We start from the raw sequence: 16389 nt of genomic DNA on the forward strand, positions 1-16389 counted from the left end.
ATTGAGGTATTTGGAGATTTGATGATTTGCGGATTTGAGAATTCGAAGATTTGAGAATTGAGGATTTGAGGATTTCCAGATTTGAGGGTTTGAGGATTTTAGGAGTTGGAGATTTGAGAATTTGAGGATTTGGACATTTGGGGACTTAAGGTTTCTAAGAACTTGAGGCTTAGGCGTTCAGGAATTCCGGGATTTAGTGTTTTAGAGCTTTGGTGATTTAAGGATTTACCAATATGGAAATTTCCATAGTTCGAATTTAAAAAGTTAGAAATTTTGATATTTGGATAATTTGAGCATTTGAAAGTTCAAATTGTGTTTTTGAAAATGTAGTTAACTGAAAATATCAGAATTGCATTAGGAAATTTGAATAGTTGACAATTCGGAAATTTCGGAGTTGGAGGATTTGGGAACTTAGCTCAACTAAATTTCACTTAACATTTATAAATTTACAAGGTTTTCACAATTGAAAGCTCGTCACCAAGCAAATTATTTCAATTTTATCACACGTGCTACATCGAAGCTATATTTTAAAATTAATAACTGGATATTAAGAAGTGTAGAATCACTATAGTGTTATTAACGATATATTACTCGTCTTCTATTCAAGGAGCTACATTAAGCAAGGCTAGAGAAAGATCAGCAAGAAAGAGAAACGAGAAACTGGATGGTCATTCTGGTGGAAACGAAGGAACAGTAAGAAACCGAGGGAAAGCTCCGACAGAGGAAAAGAAAGGAGAAAAAAGAAATTATGAAGGGTTGGTCTCTCCACAAGATAACGATAATCCTACCGCAAATGCGCCTGGTAACTGAGAAACCTTAGAGTTTTTATGAAACCTGTCTTAATTCCATAATATCACATTTCCACGCTTTTAATTATATATTTAGGAAAATTAATTAATCGTGAAATAGATGCTACGGACTATTGACACCACGATTTTAATATAATTCAGTAATCGAAGGGGAACAAATTTATAAAAATTTATAGGAAATTTTTCACATTTTTTAATGTTAATATTTCAATATGTCGATTATTTTCATATTACTTCATAATGTCAACTTTTTCATTATGTCATAATCAAATAATTGAGTGAGACAAGTTTATAGAAATTTATAGAAAATTTTTAAACATATTTTAAAAATAAAAATTGATTACTTTGTCCAATAGTTACCACGCATGTTTTATTATAAATAAGATTAATTCATGATTAATCAGCAATTAATTAATTATAAATAAAAAAAAAGAGAATATAAACAACAACCAATTTGATTATTTTTAAATAATCTTAAAGTAAATAACTTTTAGAATAATAATTAATATACTTAATCTACATTAGAGATCATAACTAACCTAAAAGGTTAGGTATAGTACACACATTATAATAAAATAGTAATCTTTTAGGTTATTGATATATTGCAGTAATAATGCAGAATTTGACGAGAATTAACCTAATGAAAATATTATCGAAATGAGAACATTACAATTTCTCTTTTATCCAAAATTTATTAACAAATGTTCTACATATTGATTGGGTGAGCAGGAGTATTAAATTTCGTTTAATTTAAAAGGAATATTAACGTCACATTACTTGAGCAATGTATCAAGTGGAAAGTTAAATTGAAAAATGAAACCATCATATTTTGAATAATTGCAATTGTACTGTTGGATGCAAGAGAGCCTGAGGGCGCCCTGGCCCTTTTTGCATAAAACCCTTTTATATAAGTAAATTCCCTATTCTTTTCTACGTGCGCGGTGGATTCCCTATTTCTGTTACACGTCTTCAACGTGTACAGTAACAATAGAATAATATTAAGAACAGACAAGATGAATAATAACACGAAGACAGATACAGAAATGAAACACATACTGTTTAATTTGCAAAAATTTTTATCTTTGTTTCTAAAAATTTTTATTATTACTTAAATATACATTTAATATATAAGTATACAATTATTGCAGCATGGTAAATATTAAATAAATAATGAAAAGTAATTTAAATAATTTATGTACAAAGAAAATAATAATTAAAATTTGCTTACCTCGTTAATTTATCAGATAATTGCACCGATATCAAAACTATAAGACAGGTATATCAAAATATATATTAAAAATAATTTTACATTTTATTATATACATATAAAAGAAGTATTTGTCTCTATACAATTTAAATGTACCTTTCTTTGACCTTAACAATACATATTACCTTAACAACATATATAAAGACACTTTTTGTATTTAAAAGTACAGTTATGATGTTTCATGCTAGTATACAACGTATACGTCACACTCAATCATTTTGATGGCGATATGTAACAAGTTAATCATATCTTTTCTCACCGTTTAAAACGTGAAATTATCTGTAATGTACGAAACACGATGTTGAAGTCCAGGATTCAAATTTCAAACATTTCATATTTCAAATTGCCGCAACAGCTAAAAAGTTGATCGACTTTTTAGCCCGCATTTCGTCTTTGTGCACGTTTTCTGTGACTGGAACGAGATTGCTGGCTTTTTTTTTGCTCACGCTTGATTGGATGACCCTTTGGTTCTGCTCACAAAACTGAACGCCAGCTTTGTAGTCACCTAAAGCCGAGTTCTTCCTCGACCATTGTTCATAAATCTAGTTGGTCATAGATGTCAACCGTTTGATCGCAATACACATCACTACCTATATCGCTAACGCATTTCATTTCTGTAGGGACACACTGTAATTCAGAAATATCTATAACCATAGCAAATGTTTGCTTATGTCATCACGATACTGTATTCATTACACAACAATTATTTGTTCCTCGTTTATCTTATATATTTAAATGGAAAATGGTTTAAATAGTGGATATTTTTAAATAGCTTAGTAAGTGACTAATTTTAATTATCTCATTAAATGAATGTTTATAAGTAGTTACTTAATAAATGAATGATAACTGAATAGTTTTAAGTGGACTAATAAATGATTTTTTTTTTAAATGGTTTCATAAATGACCACTTTTAAATGGTATGATAAAGACCATTTTTAAATGGATTAATAAATAACAGCGTCTAAATTGTTTAATGACTACTTTTACATGGTCTAACAAATGACTACTTTCAACACTGTAAATTATTAAGTAGCAATTTTAAACAATAAGTTAAAAATGTGCAATTTTAAGTATCTCAATAAATGACCACTAATAAATAGCAGCTATATAAATAACCGCGCATAAGTGGCAAGTTAATAGATGACCGCGTTTTAATAGAAGCTCTATAAATAATTATTTTCAAGTAGTAATTTAATAAATGGACAATTTTCTTGCAAAAATAAATGTTTCAAAACTTCAAGCTTAGTAACTTATATAAAAAATTCACTTAATTGTCCAGAATTATACGGAAACTTAAATTGCAACCGAAATGTAATAATAATTATTTTATCAACAAATACCTTTCTTCTATTTTCAAATGTTTAAATGCACACTGTCTATATTTGAAATGAATTTGTCTATGTTTGAAAATATCTGCAGAATTATTGTTAAAGTATTTATTTCAAATTGAGTCCTTATGTCTAAATCAAGTCCGTTCAAATGAAAAATCGAGTACATAATGATTAAAACACAGATTAGTAATAAAAAGTTATTTTTTTGGAATTAATTCTTTCGGAAGAAAGTTTGAGTATTTTTCCATAAAAAAAAATATCTTTGAGGAGTAAGAGGTTAATATTAGAACAAACACTTGTGTACTTTACGAAAGGTTTAAGAAAGAAAGAAGGCGATAAACCTCAGAGATGGAATCCTAAACGAAGAAGCAAGGTTGCAGAAAAAAGAAGGGAAAATGCACGGAAGGGAAGGAAATTATGAAAGGGCGAATTCACTATGGTGGATAATGACAGTCTGGCTGTTGTTATTAAACTTATTCCATGGAGAGGGTGGTCATCTTGTTGAAGCAGGCATTGGATGAATCATTCTTTCATTTGCACATTTCATCAAATAATCATTTAACCCTCAGATGAAAGCTCGAGACTTTTATTAATGCAACGAATAATGTAGAACTTGAATGAAATTTTCATTTTAAATTAATTATACGAATACAAACATGACGCAAAGAAAATTTCAGTAATAAATATAAATATAAATATAATGTAAAAGAAATGTAAACAGTGAATGTAAATATAGTAAAAATGAATATGAACAGTAAGTACAAATGTAATGTAAAATATATATGAACAATAAATAAAAATATAAATAAATACAATATGAAGAAAGTCGAAAAAGTTCAATAAAAGTTCGAACGCAAGCTAATGAATTAGTTCCTAATCATGTAGGAAATATCATTTACATTAAACAATTTAACAAGAAAGTTAATCGAGACAAGCCAGTTATTAAATTCAGATTGACACGATTTTGGAATCGCTTCATTACTGTTTCGATCCATTGATACCAGCGTAAATTGTTCCGATGGTATCAATTCGCGTTGCAATTTCATCATGCTTAATCACTCCTACGGGTATAACGAATAATAATATGCAAATAAGGTTATCTCGATCTTTATGGATACGATGAAGTTTAATAGCTCGAGCTAACGCAAGTGGCAGAGAACGTCAGTAATTAATCAAACTGGTTACGAAAGATTACACGTACATTTTATTGTAACGTTAATGGAGGATAATGTAGGATATATAATTAATCGGAAATTGTGGCACGAAATGACTGCTATTATCGTGCGAATTTCGTTTCTTTATCTCCCATAATGGCATATTTATCGACGTACATTTTAATATTGGCTTCCGTTATATTCAGAGCTAAATTGTGAATTGTTTAATCAAAAACGAAGGGAAATCAGACATAACTTTTCCGTTATAATTCAATTTTATGTCTGGGTTTCTCAGTCACCACATTAGATACTCTCTAAATTGTTATAGCACTAAATACATCTCTGATTTACTATAATCTTAGATACGTTCATAAATTACTATAAGCCTAGATATCTATGTCCATAAATTAAACCCTAGATACTAGCGTTAATTAATTGTATAAGATACTTCGTTAATTAATTAATATAACCCTAGATACGTCCCTAAATTACTATAACTCGAAATACCTACGTCCCTGAATTGCTATGACCCTAGTACCTATGTTCCTAAATTACTATCATCCTAAATACCTATGTCCTTATATTACTATAACCCTAGGTCCTTGAATTACTATGACCTTGCATAGCATGTCCTTGAATTATCTTACATTAGATTCATATTCCACAGATCCACATTCACATTATTATATTTTTGAATCCATATCCTATACTAGCTGACCAGTATATCCTTTTTATGTCTATAAATTTCTATACCCCCCTATATCTTTATTTCATCAAGTTATATATTCATACATCTCTATGCCTCTAGATTTCTATAATGCTATATCCGTGTATCGATCCCTATGCCACTAGATTCTTATTTGCATATATTTTCCTCTAGGTCGCTATTCCCTTTGATTCCTACATCCTGAAATCCCTAACTCTCTATACTCTTATAACTGCATATGGATGCATATATCTAAATCCCTCTTCCTCTATATTTATATATTCTTAGTTTTCTGGACTATCATATCTCTTATTATTTAAAAATTTGTGAATGTAGAAGTGACAGAATTTTCAATTTAACACAAATGGTACTTATCCAGTTTTTCCACAAATTAGTAAGTATAGTTACATACAACACTATCTTCCTTTATTTCATTTCAATATTTGTTAATTTCTGAATTCTCTTACGGAATCCTACGGACCATGTTTTCCATTTGACAAATCAATCATAATATTTGCCGATTTATTTTATTGTAAGATAAAAAAATTTTTTAAACTTCATCAACAAACACCAGATGCGACGTAAGAATCATTTCGATAACCGTGAAACTAGCATCCAGTTAATTATAATTCATCGAAATCGTGCTTTGATCATGCGAAAAAGAAGTAGCAAGGGACCATGGTGGATTAACGTGGGTAATTAGCAAAAATTCAAAGGAACATTCATCCGGTTCGGACTCACAAGATGGTTCCTAGCTCTTTCAACGTTCTCATCCCTTTCTCTGGAGACGTTTACCAGCACCGGCTGGGAAAAACTCATGTTATTAAGCCACCACGAGAGTACTTCTTCGTCCCTTGTCCTTTCTTCATGGTGGCTCGTCTTCGTCCTCTCTGGATACCCGTGCTTGCTAGATTAGTTCATTACCAGCGTGCCATGTCTCCCGTTTTTACGCATTCAGGAAATAGATTTGTTGCAAGGTCTTTGCCTTCCTGCGGATATAGAATTTTACAACATGCTGTTGCGTGTAATTCTCGTCGTTACGTGAAATGATACGTGTGATTTTGTGTCGAATTTTGGTGAGACAGTAGACTGTTATATACTACACTATTAGAAAAAACAGAAATAATGAGATAATAGAATATTACGGTAGCGGAAATGCAGAATATCGAAATAGTACAATAACGTAATAGTGGAATAGTGGAATAAGGATACAATGCATTAGTAAAGTAATAGAACAGTAAAAATATTGTAGTATAATAAAATGTCGAAGTAGTGAAATAGTATACTATTAAATTATCAGAATTATATAATGTGAAATAGTCAAGTAATAAAATAGAAAAATAATACAATATTAAAACAATAGAATGTTCCTAGAAAAATAATACCTTTTCAAGCGAACCGCCATACGAAAACCAAATAACCAAAAAAGCAATACTTACGTACATCTATCCACACAAATCGTAAATGACCACCACTAGTCATCAGATCCATGACTCAGGAATCAAACAAGAAACGCAACGGCATCAAAATGGAGCACGCTTTCGAAAAGGACCGTAATCGTTTCTCCACGCAATTGCTTCATTTCGGCCGCGTATTTCAAGCTAAAATAAACCACTCGAAAGAAACGTTTCGTGCGAAATAAGCGGCACGCGTATCGTGTGTAGCTATCGGCGGTCATTGATCATTTTCGTAACAATTTCTCGCCGCGATAATCAAGGCAAAAATATTGCTAGGAACTTTTCCCTACTTCCGGTGGACTGGGAAGAGGGCGGGAAGAGAAGGAAGAGGAAGAGGAGGGAAGGGACGGCAGAAGAGAGGAGAGCACGTATCAGAATCCAACGAGCAACGATAGAATAGAAACGCTCTTAACGAGCATCGTTGGTTGTTTCGCCAGCGCGAAAAGTTATGCAAATTTCTAATTACTGATAACGCTCGTTGTAACCCGACGTTTCTTTCGTCAGCGATACGATCGTTGGTTGCGTGCCTGAAATAACAATAATTGCGTTACGTTTCGCTAAAACGCGTGCCTAATCGGGCTTTTCATCGTGCCTCTTAAGCAGCGTGCAAGGAAACAGAATTACTGAACGACTTCAGAGACCGTGGCGACACAAATGTAAAATTCTACGCTGCTAACCCGACGAAGAGCGGGATTAAAGCCTTTCGAACGATACTGGATAATTCGGTTTAAGTATGACATTCGAATTTTGATTCTTTGTCCTTATTTGTGCCGTGTCGTTTACGATGTCAGCGATCGGGATTTTGGGAGAAAATTTTTCGACAGCGTGAAGTTTAGAAATGTTGCAATTTGATCATTAGGGAATTTTGAAATTTTTGGGGTGTAGAGTTTTTAAAATTTGGACAGTTGGGGATTTTGTAATTTGGACAATTTTAGGATTTGGAGATTTGGAATTTGGACAGTTGGGGGGTTTGAGATTTTTAGGCTTAAGGACTGGAAATTTGGAGATTTTTAGGTGTAGTTATTGGGAATTTCTAAATACCAAAATTTTTTAATTACTGAATTCTCAAGAATTTTTCCAGATATCCAGACATTCGAATTTTCAAATTTTCAAATTATTGCAATTTAAAATTCCCAAATTCCAAAAGTTATATTAAACCACGGTTTTTTATCGTTTATCCTGTTGTCAGATCGCTTCCAAAATCTATGCAATAAATTCAGAATGTCTTACGAAACTATTCTTAAAATTTCAAGCCATGATACTCAAAATTTTGGTCCGCAGCGTGGAAGAGAGTAACAAACAGACCGAGGAACAAATGCAAATCGAATCATCCCAGGAGTCTCACTGCATTCGAAAGTAAAAAACTAAGATGTTTTTCGCAAAGAAGAAAGCGACCAAAGCGTTTAAGAAAAAAGTAGGGTGGGAAACTTTGGTGGCAATTAATAACGAAGTTGGGTAACGGCGTAGAGGCCGGCGAGGGACCGCGATGGAAATTTCATAATTACTCCTTGGTCGAGGTAAAACCGACGCGAGATCACCCGCAAAACAAGTAGAGGGTCATCGGTGCAATTTACGATCGGGGTGGCTAGTGAAATGCATTACCATAAAAACCGCTCTAATCACCGTTACAACGGAGAAGGGCAGTAACAACGCCGGCGAACAACAGTCGAGGGCAGATATTATATTTTAAAGAGCTGTACGCGCACTCCATTTTATCCGTGCCGTACCGTGTAATAACCTCCGACTTCCTGTTCGCGTAAAGAGCCGGCTATACACACGCTCGTTCACTATGGATAAAAGTGAATCGATAATGATACGCACTCGACAAAAATGGCGCCTGCCATCAGGCAACGACGACTTGCAACCGTCGAGCCTCCGTTACAGCAACCCTCCCCCTCGCCCGCCTGCCAGCACTGCCTATCCCGTGGGAATAGAAGCGAAACGCGTCGAACGTTCCGGCTGATAACCGTATTACAATTTAACGAGAAACCGGTGTCAGTTTTGTCGATGCATAATGGCCCTGGTGCCCGCCGACGATCCAAAGCTTACAACAGCTTGCCCGCTTCGCACACATCGCCCAAACGCGGTGAGGAACGAGCTTTCGAAACTTGCTGACTGACACCCCTTCACCGTTTCGGGGATGCCACCAATTTTAGTGGATTCGACTTTTCTTCGAGCCAATAAGGGGTGACGATGTTTTTTAGCGCTGATAGGCAGATCTAGGTGGAGAGGCACGGGCACAGGTATGCACGGGTTGGGTATAGTGTAAAAGAGTGCAATATAATAAAATGTAGTACAATGAGGTATAATTTTATACAATGTTATAATGTTATAATGTAATGTAATGCAATGTGATGAAATTTAATGTACTGTAATGTAATGTTATCCAATGTGATGAAATTTAATGCAATGTAATGTAATGTTATCCAATGTGATGAAATTTAATGTAATACGTATGTCACGTACTGTATTGTAACATAATGTAATACAGTGCAATGTGATGAATTTAATTGATAAGTACTGCAAAATACAATTGAATGTAACCGAAAAACTGCAACAGAATTTCATTTTAATAATAACATTGATTAAAAAAAAATTCTTACTCAGGTATAGTAACATGAATTATTACCAACAATATTTTGCAAATTGCTAAATACTATGAAAAACATTACAAATATAATAAAACAATTTATTTTTATATCGAAACATTTCGAACGTATGACTACAATTATTAAAACAACAGCAGCTTAAAATTGCACGCCACAGAATATTGCTATAAAATAAAACAGTTAATATTATATATTCTATGATTGAAATATGTGACCTTTTCATACCACAATTTTAAATTTATTTTTCTAAATTAAACTTGAAATTCAGTTTCAACCGAAAGATGAGCATATCTAGTGTCGTTATCCGATAATTTTTGAATCGATGACAATTACCGAGGAGTCAGGGGTGAATTTTAGATAAAGGCATCTGAGTCTGTAATCACTTTACTTCGCACGTCACGCAAGAAGTGTTCGGGTCGAATGTAATTTACAGATAGCGCTTATCTATGGAACTTACATAGAAGTACAGCTGAAAGTTTGAAACCTGGATTCGTTCTTATAGCTACAATCTTGTTCAAACGTCCAAGAAACTCGTCTGCGATCACGATCCTCGTGACTATAAGAATAATGCAGAACTCGTGGAACGATCGATCGTTTGATGCTACGGTTTATTCAACGTAGTCGTGTTCAACTTTATTCAACATTACAGATCAACTTGCTAGGGAAATATGTTTCGCGAAGCTTCGATGTCGAGAAATAAAAGGGACGAAAACTTTCTCAATGTCACGCTTCTTTACTCACAATGAACTGTTACCGATCAAACTTTTTAATTTGATGTTATTACTGACCCTTTATTTTTCTTTCTGGTGTATAAGAATAATTGTAATTTTCGTTTAATTAAGACTTGAAATGCGGATGTTGGTATACGTATTATGAAAGAAAAGTAAATTTCTAAAATATAATTTCATTGTTGCAAAATTTCAAAATTTTTTAATTCTACAGATTTAGAATCTGAAAATTTTTAAATTTTGAAGCTTTAGTGTGTCGAAGTTTGAAGATTCATAAATTCCTAAATTTTTAAGAAACAAATTGTTAAATTTCGAAGTCTTGAAATTCAAAAATTTCTATTTATATGTTCTGAATTACAAAAATAAAATAATTTGTAATTCCTGAAAGTTTGGAAATTAAAAAATTTATAAGTACACAAATTCTCTAAATTTCTAAATTTCTAAATTTCTAAGTCTTAAAACTAAAAAGTTCCATAACTCCAAAACGTCCATCCCTAAAATTTCAAAATCTCACCGTTCCAAACCAATAAAAATTCCAAAGTTTCAAAATTCAAGATTCTCTAAACTTCAAAATCACTAACAGCAAATAAATAATCACTCAACCACAGTTCCATCAATAATTTATTTGTCATCATAAAGTCAAACGTAAAATTACGATACTCACTAATTATAAAACACAAACAGAAAACAAAATTTTAAGAATACTTTAAAAGTTCAATCCATTCTGATTGAAGTACACTTTCATAGTCTTCCAAAGTGCAATGCACGTAATTTACGATAAAGTGCATATATTATACTTGACGTTCATTATTGCTAAAATTTTGAAGCTGAAACGCTTTGAGTTGAATAATTTCTCTGTTTTCAAGCATGCAATATACGCAGCCCGGTAATTCTCTCGTAAACTAGCTATGTTAGAGGAAATCAAAGTTCGTTCTGAAAAATGAATTAACATGCAGATTTCATCAATTTAACGTTTAATCATGGTCTAATTAATTTTCGAATTACTTTCAAGTGCTACCAAAATTTTCGCTCGTGTCGAGGTATACTGCACCGCTGAAGAACACTTCCTTCCAATTAATTCGAATCATTAATTATTTTCATCGATATTTCAAACAATTTTCGTTCGTCATCCCTAAAATGTCGATACTGGACACATATTCGTATGGATCACATTAATTAACAGCGAATCACTATTCATATTATAGTATAGTAGGTCAACATTTATTCTTTTTTTAGTTTTTAATAATATTTACTGTAATAAACATTTTGCAACATTATTTCGATAATTTATGTACTAAATAGACAGCTACATTTGGTAGAACTAATTCGCTTTATCATTTACAACTATCTATATCTCTATATTTCAAAATTTTAATATTCTTAAATTCTTAGGATTTTGGATTTCTAAATTTTTAAATCTCTAGGTTTTCAATTTCTAAATTTTTAAATCTCTAGGTTTTCAATTCACTGCATTTATAAATCTATAAGTAACTTGGATCTCTAGATTCCTAAATTTGCAGATACCTAGATTCCCACATTTATAGATTCTTAGATTCTTGAATTCCTAGATTCTTGAATTTCTAGATTTCTAGATTCCTAGATTACTAAATTCTTAGATTCCTAAGTTCCAAATTATTAGATACACAAATCTATGTATATCCAATTCCCTACATTTCCAATCTTCTAATTCCCAAATTTTCTATATTAGTTTTATAATATAGTTCGAATTTAAATACAAGTGGTCAAACATCCGTAAATCTATGGTTAAGCAGCATTAATCCTTATCGGCCATAAGTCACCTCTCACGTGAAAACATTTGGCGCTGCGGTCGCTCGTCACGTGGTACCAATGATGGAACCTGTCGAAATTCTAATTTTCAAGAAGGCGAACGCAATCATCAACATACAATGATAGATTAGTGAAAAAACTACATATCTTACAACTTGACGTTAAAAGAAAACGATTTCTTAGTATATTTTAATCGTAAGTTGCCTGGAGGAAGAAAAACAGTATATGTAATTCTGTGAAACGTGCAATAGAAAACCATTTCATGTTGGAGATTGTTTAAAAAAATATCATACATTCAAAACTTATAAATAATTATTTGAAACTCACATATCTGCAACACTCCTTCAAAAAATAAATATTAGGGGTATCGAAAAGTAATCAAAATTTTGTTTACTTGCAAAAAACATTTATTTACTAAAGAAATCTTAAATGCTAATTAACAAAATAATTTCTATCATTTTCTAACGCTTTTTGCCAGCGTAAAGGCAATTGTTCGATTCCCTTCTTAAAAAAAGTCCTTCGATTTTTCATTAAAAAACTTTGAAGTCATTGAAGAAATTTTGAATACTTTTCGGTACCCCTAATAATTGCTAATAAAAATGTTACTCTTATTGAATACCATAGTTATTCTATACTGAAGATTTTCTCATATTTATCGAAATCAGTTACAACCTAGTCACGCATAAAGAACTAGCGACCGATAGGGGTTAAAATCCCATTTCAGTTGCGATTCAATTAAAAAGAATAATGATCGTGACGTTAATGCCTACAGGAAATGCTCCCAGGTTTCATAGATCATCATCGAACAGCCGTTCCATAATTCTGCGTGTCCGGAATCAATTAATCGTAAATCCTTTCCAACGACTTTATCATCTGACCCCGTGCTCGATCGTGCATCGATTCTCGCCCTCGAAAAAACTCCGGCACGATGTTCGTGAATTAAATGCAAGCCTACGATACTTTGAACGCGGACTTTATAGCTGTTTCTAGCTATTTGCGATTTGTTAGCCGTGTCAATGTTACGTGTACACGGTTATGTACACTTAAATTGCTGTAACTTTGCGATGGGAATAATATTTCTTCATTCATACCAAGTTCTGAAGGTACGGCATTCTTGTACTTATGTAGACGCACACGTGTCAGACGGTATTGATCATTACATGATACTTTGCTCAAAATATTGATAATTTGTTGCCGCGATGATGAAGTAGACATTTGGGTTTGATTGATTATATGATGGAGTGTAATTTTCAAGAGAGATTTATATTGCCTTTAATATATGTACATTTGTGGATTTACAACGATATAAATGGGTTCCATTATGTTCGACGAGTGAAGTTTATAACTGTTATTTTTCTTGGTTTAAGAGTTTGAAAGATAAGTTTATAGAAAGGTTAGAATTGTGTGAGATTTAAAAGCAATGTTTGCTTGGTGTGATGGTTTATAAATTAGTATTGTGTATTTAATCCTCTTTTTTTATTGCTATGAATACTTTCAAGTTTTAAGGAAGATCTTTATTTTTAGTATTTCAAAAATAGCAAAAATATCAAATGCCAAATTAAGTGATTTACGTCTAAGTTCATAAATATAAAAATTAAAAATTGCTCACTTAAACAATCAGTATATATAAACCTACCTATTTTTAGCAGTCACAATAGAGCACCAATATATAAAAATAAAAATTTGAAATTTCTCACCTAAACAATTAGTACATTTAAAATCTACCTATGCATAGTAATTACAACAGAGTACTAATACATGAAATTATTAATGAACGAATGGTCACTCAACCGTTGATATACTCCAACAAAACAGAAAATATTCTAATAAAAGCCAAGTACATAGTTCCAAACGATAAAATTCTCGTACACGTGTTTAATAATAGTGTCATTTACCGTAGCGAAGATACAAATGGATCGACTTGTTGAACAAGTTTTAACACCAATCTGTTACTCGCATGAAATTAATCAAAGGCGAAGATATGTATGCATTCGTTTGAACGAGATGAGATCCGTTTCTTCGAGAATCTCTCGTTCCACTTGTCGTTCGTCTTTCGCAGCTCTATTCAGTTCCATGTGCATGTAAATGAGTGCAGAATGAGCTCGCCGCTGGTGGATTGATTAAATTTTGAGGTGTGATAACGGGAAACATGTTATAATAAAGCGGAGCATGCAACAAACCATTACAATGCGGTATTATAATTTTAATCACTGCGCCAAATCGATAAAAATGCGGTGGTCGAATTTTGAAGAGTGAACACATCATGACCCTCTATTTTGATTGAAAAAAAGAACAATTATCTCTATAAAATCAGTGAAGTGACTGAATACATTTCTGATCACGTATAACTTTTGACAAATCATATTTTTAAAACGTCGTATTCTTCATTTATTTAATATCAGCTTGTTCTTAAAAATCTTTGAGTAAAGGCACGCACAATAAATTGTGAAGAAGAAGAAGAATTTTTTTTATAAAATCATTGAAACTACTGAATACACTGATATTTTTTATCCAAATAACATTTGGCAAATCGTAATCGTAAAACGTCTAATATTTAACACTAGATTTACGGAACCCGTCAAAATGACGGATAATAGGTCTATTTTAGATGACAGAATGTGTTAAGAAATTTTTGCAAAAATGTCAACTTTCATCAACTTTCAGCAAAAGAATCAATGTTTTACGCAGTCCACATATCATCTGCAATTTATTCATTTTTATACTTTAGGTAAATTTAAATAAAAGTGACCATCAAACGTCCGTAAATCTAGTGTTAACATCAGCTTGTTCTTAAAATTTGATTTGAGTAAACGCTGGCACGATAAATCATAAAAAAGAACAATTGTTCCACGTGAAACATTGAAACTTGTAATTTGAATACATTAAAATCTGATCGGTGATTAAAGGCATAATAAATTCTGGAGAGTCTTGCAAATAGAATTTTCGAAGAGAAATATTTGTTACACGATGAAGTATACTTAGCGCGATAATTACGGCTTGTTAATAAATAATTAGACACAGCTGGTTGGTATGCAAATGAAAAAAGTAGAAAAAGCATCTCCTGCTTTAGATCTAGCGGATAAAGATTTAGAGACTAGCGAAAACACGCGATTAAGAACTTTCAGAGCGTGTTAAAATGATGCATCCAATTCAGAGTCGAACTATCTCTATCCATCTTTTGACACAGTCACTTCCTCTCGCGATTACTCAACCTAAGACAGCGATTAATAGATACAATTATCTGTCTACATATTCTCGGACATGTATAAAATGACTGGAAGAACGTGTACGTATTTTTTCGAACGAGATGATAAGAATCACAAATGAGGCGTGAAACTTACCTATGAATCGTCGGGAAGAATGCGAGAGTACACGTGTATACGTGGTATGTGAGTATTAACTTTTGTTCAATAACATATTTACGGCTTCCAAGTTCATCGATCTATACATACAGTGATGAAGCGTTTGTGGTCTAAAATAAATAGTGTTCCTGTTCAACCGACCATGTATTGTGATGTCAAGTGATGAGTAAATTTATAGCTTTCGAATGTGCTGGTAGCATGAATGGTGATTTGGTCTATTACCTTACTATTAGTACTTGCTTATTCTACAAATCGATCATACGAATATAGTAAAAATATTAAAATTTTTATAATCACAAATGTTAATGTTTAAAATATTTAAATATTTAATTTATTGAATCGGAAAATTATCGAATTTAAGAGATGTCAAATCATTAAATTTAATTATCATCAAATTTTCAAGATTGAAGTCCTTACATTTTTGAATTCTTAATACCTGAAATTACTAAATTCTCAAACTTTCAAATTCATAAAATATCTCTAATTTCTAAATTTTCAATTTCATAAATATGTTACGGTGAAAGACCGAAATTGGAGAATGTTCACCGACCAAATACGTCGGTGAAAGACCGAATATTTTATTACATTCTTGTACATTCGGACCTTCACCGTGGTATGTCGACAGTCACAGATATGCTCTGGTGGAAGTCCAAAAGAGAGGAGCCGACAAAGAAACGACTGGCTCTCTCCCGCCAAATCGTGTGTTCTGCTGGGAGTCAGTCAGCTTTGTCAATCTTATGCAAGCTTTGATAATGTGAGCAACGTTTTCTTAATTTTTTTTTCCAATACCGTAATTTATACTAAATGGATACTGCAGTAAATCGTGATTTTTTTTTTGAAAAGTTAAATGCATTAATTGCGGGTAAACGAGAAGACAATTGTTTTTATTTTTCTCAAGAAAAGTACCCTAAAATACTTTCTGAATTGGTTTCTGCTAAAACTAAGTGCAACACACCTTTGGATTACAGACGATTAAAACGTTTTGACGTTTTAAAAATTAATGATGAAAGGAAATTAATTGTACCATTAAAATCACGGGAAACGAATATACAGTATTATGTTACCAATGAAAAATTGTTCAGTATACCATATGAAACTCACGCCAGAATAGGCCACGGAGGAAGAACACGTATGCTTAGAATGTACTATGTGTTTTAAATTCTTGGCCTCTCCTCTCA

The 16389-nt window shown here is 32.3% G+C and overlaps 2 long non-coding RNA genes across 2 annotated transcripts in view; one reads left to right on the forward strand and one right to left on the reverse strand.

Annotated features, from left to right (window-relative positions):
- LOC143264859 (uncharacterized) overlaps positions 1-6359 on the reverse strand; it is a 36603-nt gene extending 30244 nt beyond the window's left edge. The window contains exon 1 of the long non-coding RNA XR_013038827.1: positions 6009-6359. This is a non-coding gene — a long non-coding RNA (uncharacterized LOC143264859). The remainder of the gene's footprint in view (positions 1-6008) is intronic.
- The window catches only part of LOC105662961 (uncharacterized), a 103054-nt gene that overhangs the window by 78110 nt on the left and 8555 nt on the right, over positions 1-16389 (forward strand). The gene's annotated exons all lie outside the window — the stretch shown is intronic.

The sequence above is a fragment of the Megachile rotundata genome, chromosome 7, assembly GCF_050947335.1.
Source record: "Megachile rotundata isolate GNS110a chromosome 7, iyMegRotu1, whole genome shotgun sequence".
In the NCBI taxonomy this organism is placed as follows: Eukaryota; Metazoa; Arthropoda; class Insecta; order Hymenoptera; family Megachilidae; genus Megachile; species Megachile rotundata.